Below are 12,833 nucleotides of genomic sequence, written 5' to 3'. Positions count from 1 at the left end.
TGTTATTTTATATGTATAATTGATGTAATTTATGTAAGTCAAATATTTTATAAATTGTAATATTTCAAATATAATGTTTGCTATTTTCACATAATCTGTTTCTTGCATAGATTTACTTATATTTGATACTAATGATATGATCATATATGTTTGTCTATTCTATTAAAATTATAGTCGACGTTAATTGTATATCTAAAAAACTTTTAAATTGTGGGACAATTAAAAGGTCACATTCCGTAATAATATGAAATGAATATTTTTTCGATAAAACATTTACTTGGTATAATTGATCGATGGAAAATATTTATTCACATAAATAATAATAATAATCATCATCAACCATAGACTAAATTACAAATTCAATTTAAAAGGTTATATTTTTTAAAATACTTTCATAAATACATTTACAAATATTTGCACCCCAGTTTTTCTCAGTGCAATTATCAAGAGCAATTGGGTGACGTTACGAATTGCTCACTAGTCACTCCACAAGAATAATAATTTTTTAGAAAAGCTTGTGTGAGATTTTTTTTAATATCAATTTTATTTTTAAATTCTTTTACTTTGGCTTGGTAGATGCTATCTATATAGATAATACTTTTGTTCATTCAATACATGACACATGTGTTGAATGATGAATTACAATCACTCATTCATGCATCATGATTGAATGAGTGACCATGATTTATCCACTCAACACACGTGTCATATGATAAGTGGATAATAACACTATCCATACGAGTAACATGAACAAAATCCTCGTTGATTTGTTGGAACTACTTTCCAGTGAAATTAATGGCACACACATTATTCATCTATCGCCTAATTTGCAAAAATATTAGGAATTTGATGAAAAATTTAGAGTAAACTAACTTTGATATCATGACTTACAATATGTTTTTTTTAATAAAAATAAAAAATATTTATTTTCTCATGTTAAAAAAACATTTCAATTTTTTAATAAAAATATCATAATAAACTTATTTTAGCACGTTTATATATCATATATAACTATCATATTATAATACAATTTTAAAATGATCATGTCATGTATAACATAAAAAAGTATTATAAAAAACATTTTTAAAGTTTTAAATTATAATATAATCTCTAGATTTTTCATACAAAACTATTTAAAATATAAAATTTTAATATGCTTACGTATATCGCATACCAATCAACATTTACATATATAATCCTAAAAAAAATCTAGAGATTATATTATAATTTAAAACTTTAATCCTAAGAAAAAGGCATGCCCTTTGCTCATATGGTAAACAACTTGTGAGCAAGGAAATGTAATAGTGCTAATTTAAGGTATATAATCTAAAAAATGCCCTATCTTGTCGACTACTCACGTTAGAATATTGTTGTTTTAGTTCATCTACCATAGAACATGTTTAAGGGTGACATAAAATTGTAACATCATTTCATGGTGATGTCAAGGTTGATAAAATCGTCTCATGATTATTCAATGCAGAGATGATATTCAGCCTAAAAATTTGGTATTTAAAAACATAATTATAAAAAAATACAACTACATATAATTAAATTTTAAAACATAATTAAAAATTACATTTAATTAGAAAAAAATGGATACAATTTAAAAAATTAAAAACACATAATTAAAAAAGTTGGAGAATTCAACTATGAATTCAACCCATCATGATCTTCCTTGCATGGGGAAGCATCCGCCTGCAAGATCATCACCCCTCGGAAGGTGAGCAATCCAATGGGCCAATGAAGCGCGCACTTCATCGCGCTGCTTCGTCGATAATTAGGCATGGTCTCAATCAACTCTCTTGCTTTTACCCACTTTTTTGTCTATATTTTCTTTATTTGTTTTTCATACCATTTAGAAAACCTATTTTTTTAACCATAAAAAATCTCAGTATTTATTTTCATTAAAATCCGTTGACACAACAGAAAATCTCCAAATTTTGATAAATATATCAGTAAAAAACCAAACAAAGTATAATAAGTCGGATGCAAGTCTAGATCCAAGGACAAAAAATTACATGACATTTGTTATAGTCCCTTCAATTCCAAATAATTTCTACAATCGATTCGACATGCCATTCATGGCTTCAACAAAATCTAATTATTAACTAAGACATTATATAACCACGTCGAACAAATACGGTCAAGTGACAACTTGAACAAATGAAGAGTACGTGAGTCAATAATTTTGATTATTGACATATATTATTAAACCAAAAAAACTCAAATGCCTCCTTTCCGGACCACCAATTCAATAGTCGTCAAGCCAAAGGCTCTTGACACCGGGCGGACAGGAGAAGAAGGGCAACGGCGTGAGGCGGATTACAGCATGGAGGAGCGATGAACGTGGGACATCAAAGTCTTGGAGAAGAGAAGAGATGACCTTTGGGCTTGTAATCCTCTGCTATTTAATTAATTTCTAAGTTCACACACCTTTTTTCAAGCTTAAAGAAGTGCACACAATGTAACCAAAAAAAAAAAAAGGAGTTTCGAAGTAAAGTTCGATAACTCTATATTGACATGATGTTTTTGAAATGATGAATTTTAAATTCACAAATTTGATTTTCAAACAGAATTTATATTGGATGATGACAATTTACAAATTTGTTCAATGTAATGATAATTTAGAAAGAAGTAAAATAATGTACTGTCATTTCATTTCAAATTCATTTTCCAAATCAAATCTTTCTATGTAAATGCAACATAACATAAGATAAAAATTAAGATATATCGATATTTAAATATAATCATATTTTAACATTTGCGCAAAAATTCTTACACACAAAGATTATAATCATATTTTCAAAAGTAAAAGTTATTCTAAAATTTAAACCAGATGAGGGACGTACAGTTAATGAGGCGAATGCACTTCCATTTCCAATATTTACTAAAAAAAAATTAATATTTTTTAATAAAGTTTAAGACAAACAATTATTCTTTTCTGATCTATCAAATGATCTGTCTTTAAATACATAAAAAAATATATTTATCAACTGCCTAACTTTCCATTTGCCCACTTGAAGAACTTTGAAGCAGCCCATTTTAATCCATAACATGGCCGGTTGAACCGAAAAGAGTAAGATGATTAATTATATTGCCTTTGCCAAATATTTTAGGAGTCTGAATCTTGTGCCTAAAAAGAGTTGACAATCAAAAGGTCCATACCATGTAATTATCGAAATACCCGGGTAGACCAGTTTCCCGAGGATGTTAGAAATAATTTACTCAATCAATTAAATAATAAGCTTAGGATATATATTACCCTTTTTATTTAATTGATTCATAAGCATAACACTAATGAAAATAATTTAAATTATTTGGCTTGAAAACTACGCGATTGCACATGAATTTTTGTCACTTCGCAGTTATCAAAATGGTTAACGTGACAGTTAAAGTTAAGATGGTTCCTTTGCTTGTTCATGACAAAAGGAGGAAAATTTTCACAAGATATTAATGGAGTATAATATATATCACTAATTCATGGATTTTTTTTCATTTATATAATCAATATATATAGACACACACACACACACACATCTATATGAGATTTAATATATTTAATTAATGTTAATCAAATCTAAATATTATAGATTGGAAGAAATATAAATAAATTAAATTCAAAACTAAAATAAAATGATAGATTAACATTCCTTTGGCCACCATTGCAATTGATTTATATTTATAATTTGAAACTAAATTTCAATTCAAATACACGCTTACCATTAAAGAAAAATAAAATAAAATAAAATAAACAAAGTCCCATAAATCCTTCACTAATTATGTAATGTAAAAAAATCATTCACTAATTATCCGCCTAATGATCATTAGTGTCCCCACAATCATGTGCCCTCGATTCTCATCTTTCGCCTTTGAACCAGGACAAAAACCTTTCCTAGCTTATTTATTTTCACTTACATGCACTTGCAAAATCATAAATCTTAAGCCACCACCCCTTTGAAAAGAAGCTAATCTCGCAAGAATCGAACACATTTCTATCCAAAAAAAGAATTCCAAGGGTGGTGAAATACATTCTTGATCATGATAAAGAAACCTGCAGCATCTGTCTTTGAGGGTGATGGATTTTGCATCAGCAGGATTCTTTCCAGGCAGTCTTCCGTCGGGCACTCGTCGCACGTACTCGACCGGTCGTGTCAAGCTACTGTTCCTTTCGAGTGGGAGATGCGCCCCGGCACGCCCAAGAATCCACAACAAGAACAAATGATACCCCCACTGACCCCTCCTCCATCAATGCACAGCTCGAGCCATCATCTTCCTAGCATTGATAATAGTGACTGTAAAGGGTCGACGCCGAAAACATCGAAAATTTGGATCCTGGAGAAGACGGTGAGGAAGATCATCAAGGTAGTTTTGATACCAAGCAAGAGAAGAAGCAAACAAAATATCAGCTCTAGGTTTCGGTATTTTTCTGATGGAGAATTCGTGGCTTCAAGCTTTTCGTCGCGCTCTTCTTCGTCGATCCCATCAAATGGCCGGTTCGACGATCGTTTGTCTGGTCTTCCGAGTTATTCGAGAGCCGAGTCGGTTCGATGCATCCCGGGGAATATGACCGCCTCACTGGTTCGTATTGCAAGAAGGGTTTAGCTGTAACTGTACCATTTGTGTATTAGTCATTTGGACATTAATATATCTGTATGTTTAGGGTGATGAAGTTTATGCTATACTGATCAGTAACATATCACAATATAAATCGCTGGATTTATTTTATATATATATATATGTATGATAGATTTTCGACATATTTAATATGAGAGTTAATTGATCAGATCATTTTTATATTAAAAAAACTAGCATAAGATTGTGCGCACTGATTTGCATCTAACAGGAACAAAAGAAAATGGAAATACCAAATTGCATCACTACATAAGTTTCTTTGATGTGACAAAGGAATTCCTAAACCAGAACATTTAATTTGAACCGTACGTGAAAGAATTCCAAGAGACACAGAATCATAATAACACAACTTTTCCAAGATACCAACTCAAGAGGAGTAATAATTTTGTTAGAATATTTTTTTTATATTTGTTGGATATATTTTTTATATTTATTGAATAAAACTTATATATTAAAAAATTATATGAAACTTCATAAATTTTGCGCTGCTTGCCTCCTAGTTCATCCAATTAAATGTTTTTCACAAAACCACGCTATCATCGAGTTTTTTTTAACTCCAAATAATAAAACCTATATTTTTACTAAATAAATAAAAATAAAATAGTAGTCCAACCCATCGATCAACTTGAAAATTGAACGATAATTGCACTAAACATATGTACTTACTGACAAGAAAAAAGGAAAATTTTATGTGACAAAACAAAAGTTTAAAATTTCATGAGAATAAAATTATATTCTCAAACGTAAAACATGTATTTTTTAGTTTAACAACTTTTTTTCTTTTTTCGATTTTTTTTTATTCTGTGTATAATCTTCGGACCAGACGTGTCAATAATACCCTGCACCATGTCAACATAATAACGTATTATGTCATCACTCAACCCAAAAGAAGGCTAAAATTACAAAACATGCAAGTAAGTGCATTAACACCCAAATTTGGCAGTCCAAAATTGAAACTAGGCCAACCTAACGACCAATTTAAAATTTCTCTATATTAAAAGCATGGTTGTTTAGACAAACGTTGTTTAGAACTGTAAAGAATACGTTGTTTGACAGTTATGAGTAAATACGTAAACATCAATTATAATAGCAAATTTGTGTTTTATCAGAATTAGGTGTTGTGCCAGATGTTACAACATCTCGAACAACATGCAGCGAAATATTAACTTTTGTAACACAAATCGACTTTAAATAAATAAACGGACAAGATTAAATATGCACAAGTATTTATACTTGTGCGGTGCCTTATGACAAAAATTAATCACTAGAAAACCAAATCGTTTACACAAAAACCTATCACTAGTGATTATGACAAAAATCAATTTTATCAACAACTTGAGAAAACAAATGCTTTCTAAAACAAATAACCAGAATAAAAACTTAAACAAGAAAGCAAAAAACGTGATGCCAAAAGGGAATCCACGAAAACGATCTTCAGCCAACTTTTTCACGGATGTTGTCTGCAGATGTTCCCAACATTTAAGGCAACACTTGCAATCACCACTCTCCAATCAGCAAACGGCTTCGAGAATTATCTTGCTTGGAAGAATCTTCACTACGTGTACGTGAGTATGATCAATACCGAAGCAACCTTCACCAATGTCCTTGACCTCTTATTTATAGATGAAGAATTCTATCTCCACAAGGAAACCTAAAATACAAGGAAAGTAAGAGTTTTAATAGAAATAAACTCTTTTTAAACACTAATACCATATCTCATCAATCTTCTATCACAAGTAACAAATCTTCGAATATATTTGAATTAATATCTCATTATCTAAGAAAAACAAAATCATATTAAATATTTATTGAATCAAATCAATACTGGAAAAGTATATTAGTGAAATAATTTAAATCAATAAAATATATCATTTAAAATCGGAAACTTTATTTCCCTTCAAGAACATAATAATTGGTAAACAAAAGTATTCCCCAAATTTGGGACACAATAAATAAATAAATAAATAAATAGGAACATGCACCTACTCCCAACACAAGAAGCTACACAGACAAAACAAGAATCCCAACACACCACCACATGATGACCAATTCACACAACCTCGACTCCTACCCGCCTTTCGTCCTCAAAAGCCACGGCATTGATCAGAAACCCCACCAAAAAACCCGCCAATGCCAGATTATGAATCTGTCCCAGGCTCAGATTCGCTGCCTGTCGTGGATTTGCTGAGCAGCAAGCCGGAAAAGATCAGTGAATCTTCCAGGGAATGGGGCTGGTCAACCATGGAGTGGAATATCTGAGTTGTTGAGCAAGATTCTTGATTGTGCTGTTGAGGTTTTCTCACTCAGTTTCGAATGCAAACAAGCCATATTCGACGGCCCGATACAGTACTTTTGGGGCAGCCCCGATAAGCTTGGCCGGAAACGCTCAACAAGCACGCCCTTGCTCGCAAAACCTGCACTGGTTGGAGGGTTTTAATTTTTAATCCTCCTCTGGAGAAGATAACTCAGTACAAGTATGAAAATCCATTGCTTGAATCTTTCAGATAAGTCTTATTTCAATTATTTATGCACTATATACTAATGTTTATGTCCTTGCTTAGTGCAATTTGATAATAAATAATGTATAATAGAAGAAAATAAACTTTAAAGATATAAAATTCAAGCTAAATTCATTGGGTTATTATCAATGTGTGAGTGGAAGCGACGCATCCTCTACAAGCTCCTATTCTTATGAATATATCGAACTCGAAACCTTGTGACCCTTGTAGAGTTAGAAAACAAGCAGCCATAATGCAATGTCCATTGGATAGAACTTCAATGCCAAACAGTGATTAATGGTGTACAATTATCGACTAATAGGAACCACTTGTAGAATTTAGGGCAAATGTATCATACAAATACCTATTTGTATGTGTATTTGTCTTTTCTTCAGTGCTAATAGAACACAATAATGTCACAATACAAAATTAATATTGGTTTTTAGTTAATGGGATCATTCATGATGATCAATCTTCTCAAATCGGTCCTAGACCAGCACCAGATTTTGATTCTGTAGTCAACAAGAAATGTGTTTCGTGATTACCAATAATTATATAATCATATTCACACGTACTTTAGCAATCTCGAACTATTTATTTATTTGTGAGTGTGGGCATACAAATAAAATATTTCATGATAAAATTATCATTAACTAAATAAAAAAATATTTTACAGAAAGGTGATACAAATATCATAGTCAATAGTTTGTTTGTTGGTTATCTACACTAACAAACTCTCATTTGTCCTAACCTAACAACTAATGTGCAATAGTTTAAGTGCATTACTCCAAAATTACACTGAAGGTACAATATATGGACCAAACCATGTTTAACAAGCCCCCGTGACAACGCTCAGCTACACCATTCAACTACGATTTGATTGATAGATGAATATAATTCTCTTTAAGATAATATAAAATTTCAGAATTCAAGTATTTTCCACCACGATCAAATCGTGGTATTTTTATTCAATACTCTTCTGTAATTTGTTTTACCTTTATTCTAAATTCTCTAAACTTTCTCATACCTCAACAAATCATCAGTAAGATAATTGCCAACCATTGTACAGCCATAATCACTTTGGCTAATACGAATCTCAAGTCTTTATGAACTATGTGTGAGCATGCATGTATACACAGATAGTCGGTGTCATAAGATATAAATCTCACAAGCACAAACAAATTGGTTCGTCGGGTACATACTCTAGCACCCAACTTATTAGTTATTAGATTAAAACGCTTCTCTTTTTGAAGCTTGAGTTTGATTGTTTTATTTAAGTAAATTTTTTAATACAAGTTCTCTCTCAAATAGGGATTCATCGATAGTTTTTTTGTCTGGTGCCAAATGGGCTTTATTAGAGGAATATGGAAACCAAATGTCTTTGGTGGCAGTGAAAATATTCAAAACCATGGCCGAGGACCTCAAGTTTTCTCCAACAAAATCGAAGTCCTATTTATCAATGGCCTCCGGACTTTTACGTGTGTATCGATACCCCTGGTGTCCGTTGTCGGAGCTGAGGTGGGGCGTTGGCGAACACACTGGCAGCTCAGTTCTTTCAATGCTGCATCAAGATCATGTAGAAGGGCTTCAAGTTCGCCAGGGGAGTAAATGGTTCGAAGTGAAACCGAGTCGGGACACTCTTGTTGTCAATGTAGGAGACATGATGCAGATTTGCACAAGAATGAAAACATAGTTTTTGCTCTGTTGCGACTCAAAAGCACGAGTTTCTCACAGCCCTTAAAAAAATTCATAGTTTTTAGTTTAATTTATAATTCTGTCATAGGTAATTAGATTCTTGGATAGCTACTATATATATATATACACACACGCTCTATGTTTGTCACTTTGTTTTGTCATTGTATATATTGTACTGTTTTATAAGAATGTTTTTGTATTGTTTTAGGCAATGAGTAACAACAAGCATGTGAGTGTGAAGCATAGAGTGAAGGTAAACAAGAAAAAAAGACAGGATTTCAACCGGGTATTTCGTCTTTCCGACCGATCGAAGATGCGTTGATTGAAGGCTCAAACTACAGGACATTTACTTATGCAGATTTTCAAGCAGATACGGAGTTGGAATTTAAGACATTGGGGGGAGGACCAAAATTCACCTTCCGCGGTACAAAATCGTCCCCGAAAACCCCGAATCTTGTAATCAATATCTCTCTGTGTGTATATATATATATGTAAATGTATGTCGCCACTCCGATATATACAATGATCATATCTATATATATATATATATATTTGTGAAGAAATAAATCTGTATTAAACATGCATGCCTTGAGTATTGTTTAAACAAGTGAAACCTTGTATGAAGTGGCGGAGCCAGAAATATTGCTATGTTCGGCTGTAATTTTAAATTCTAGAATTTTTTAATATTTTAAATTGATCTACTCGAACTAATATCATATTATTCTAAAATTATACAAAATTTACATATACATTTAAAAAAAAAATTGAGTCAACCAGGCTAAACAATCATGTGGCTCCGCCCCTGCTTGTATGGTTTGACAAATTGCAATCATTAACTTATTTCTGATTATTGTTAGATAATAGGGTAAATGGGTTGAAATCTTTTACATAGTTATTATATTTTTGGATGAGTGGGTTTTATTTTTGTTGTCAAATTTTGGGCATTAGAAATAATATGATCCATGAAACATGCAACACATTTTTCAAATAGTTGTGTCAATATCTCATGATGTATGATAAAGAGTGAGGCCTTTTTTTGGGGTGGACTTGACACCAATATCTAATTTAATAATACGTAAATTTATTAAATTATAATAAAGAACATATATACAAGATTTTAGAAACAATTTTTAGAAGGTCACATAAATAATTTTTTGATATAAAAATTTTAATATATGTAGACGTACGTATCGCATTCCACGAAACGCTAATGTTAATTAATTATACGAATCATTAATGAAATTCATGCATTTGGACAACTGCGCCAACTTTGGGTCGAGAAAAAATGTTATACTAATGAAATTAAGTTACTAATTTGTAATGAAGTACAAATTTATTATCTTATAAATGTATTTTTCATGCATTTGAAGGGGCATTTTACCAATTTTAAATTTGTGCATACATGTGAGCCTCAACTTGAAAGGAAAAGGAATGACGCTGAGAAAGTCATTGAATTGGCCCCAAGATGAAAAAGACCGCCACCAATTGTTGAATATATAGTACTAAAATAACTTTTATTTTTTAAATAATACTTTTTCTAGAAGTCGTATGTTAATGTTTTTTTTTTCCCTTAAAAAATATATAGTATTTTAAATATAAAATTATTAATAATTTATAAGAGTCATAGAAATATAGAATTTTAAAAAATGAAGGTGTAAAGATTATAGTATGATGTCATACAATTAATATATAGAATAATATCTAAACTAATTAATTAGGTAGACAAGCTATGGAGACAATAAAAAGGCATAATGCCTAGGCAAGACAGGTAGATGAATAATAATTCCAATTTCATTAATTTACATACTTAAGGGCAAATATTTCATAAAGTATAGACTATTTCATTATTTGGCCATGCAATTGAAGTTATATTTGAAGACTAAAAAACTATTTTGACTTCATAATAAATATAAATTAAATTTATTAGAAGAAATTCATGGTATAACATGGTAAATTTTACATCAAATAACTGAAAAAGTGAGTAAGATAAAGGTTAATACATCGAGTTTTACATCAACCAGAATTACATCTAAATAATGTGTCGAAAGTGAAACTTGAGAGATACTTCCAGATATGAGCTTCATATGTGAGAAAATATATGTCCACACATTTCTCGATCATAAAAATTCTTATGAGATCGTCTCATATGTCAATTCGACGAGTCGAACCATAAATAAAATAAATGTAAGAAATAAAGACGTACGGAATCAAATATTTCCTGTTCCACTATGCACAGTGGCATCCATTAAACTTGGTAGCCGTATATATGTTTGGCCCGTGACTGATGGGTTCCACCATTATGCACATGTAAATGTCGCATTTTTTTTTTTTTACGTATTTTTAGCAGTGTTTTAAAAAAATCCGCTTAAGCCTCGCTTAAACGCGTTTAAGCTTGAAGCTCGGCAAAAACGCCTCGCTTCGAAGAAAACGGAAAAAAGCGGTCAAACTGTAGTTTGATCGAATTAAAGATAATTAAGGTGTTTAATTAAGCGTGCTTAAGCACAATTAATCGCATCTATTTATTTTTAAATTTTTTTATTTTGAAAGTATGACTTTTTATTTTAAAATAATAAATTAGGTTTATAATTTAAATGTTTGTTTTTTAATTTTAATTATGATTAAGCGTGTCTGATAGTGATTTGACAAATATTTAACATTTTTAAAATGTTCTAGTTACAAAAACAAATAAATATTGTAATTTTGATATTTTTATGATTTTATAAATATGAGAATTAATGCATCAGACTTAAATTTATCATATTTATGTATTATTTTATCTATTTATTAGTTTGAGATAATTACAATTACACTAAAGACAAAAAACGCCTTTTCACGCTTAAGCCTGTGTTAATCTCGCTTAAGCTTGAAAATCTTGGAGCTTGACATCCGCGCTTCGGGACGTTTCACGTTTTTTTAGAACCTTGATTTTTAGAAATATAACAAAGTAGTGGAACGTGATTTAAGGAGGACATGTTCCATTATTCGGAAATAAAATATGCAATTCGACCCAATTTTCAAATATATTAATTTCAAGATTCAATCGCATCTCATTTTTATAGTACTGTATGCCTATAATTATTACTAAGATTCAGCTTTCCAAATAAAAAAAATTTATTATTAAAGGAAAATTGCTACATAAAATATTTTTTTAGGTGACTTTGATGTAACGCGAAACATTGATGTGTCTAGTGTCATGTAAATATTTTCATGGAAAAAAATTAAAATTAGAAAACAAGATACCGAAATTGCCACAAAAATGAAATATAAATAACTGAAACTCAATTCTGATATCATAATGTACCAAAATCATAGAGCTCCAAATATAGTGGACAGAAAAAATAATTTCCCCCTTTATTAATATAATCAACATTTCAACCAAATTAGATACATTCCACTTTAAAATCCCAAATACCTTAAACATTATTAGAACACCGATATATTTGTATTAGCAAGACTAAATTTGCGGTAGAAAATGGTTTTTCCGAAAATATATCAATTAATATTCAAATTGATCTATTAAGCTTTAATTTTTAAAAATATCACATCATAATTTAAATTGACCATTTACCCAAAAGGCAAAAACTTGTATGAGACGGTCTCACGGGTCGTATTTGTGAGACGGATCTCTTATTTGGGTCATCCATGAAAAAGTATTATTTTTTATGCTAAGAGTATTACTTTTTATTGTGAATATGGGTAGGGTTGACCCGTCTCACGGGTTAAGATCCGTGAGACGGTCTCACATGAGACCTACTCTTACCAAAATTATTGAGCCGACAACTACTCTACTCGTATGCTTTACAAATTAACCCTATTAACAACGTTAGTATTCTAAATTCTAAAATAACAAAATCATGAAGGATGAAGATTTAATTTTATATTTTCGCACGATAATTGATGCTAAAGTCTTTTACCAAGTCACAATGCACATGCTACGTACATATATCTACCAGTAGCCTTTCTCATTTAGTGGGAAATCTTCATAATCTTTCTTAGCGTAGAATATAT

At 30.8% G+C, this 12,833-nt stretch overlaps 1 pseudogene; it reads left to right on the top strand.

The window, feature by feature from the left end:
* Positions 1-6,619: 6,619 nt before the first annotated feature.
* Positions 6,620-9,717, top strand: LOC140958194 (gibberellin 2-beta-dioxygenase 6-like; annotated as a pseudogene).
* Positions 9,718-12,833: the final 3,116 nt, after the last annotated feature.

The sequence above is a fragment of the Primulina huaijiensis genome, chromosome 2 (genome assembly GCF_012295235.1).
Source record: "Primulina huaijiensis isolate GDHJ02 chromosome 2, ASM1229523v2, whole genome shotgun sequence".
Taxonomy (NCBI): Eukaryota; Viridiplantae; Streptophyta; class Magnoliopsida; order Lamiales; family Gesneriaceae; genus Primulina; species Primulina huaijiensis.
This window is presented reverse-complemented; position numbering and strand designations above follow the sequence as displayed.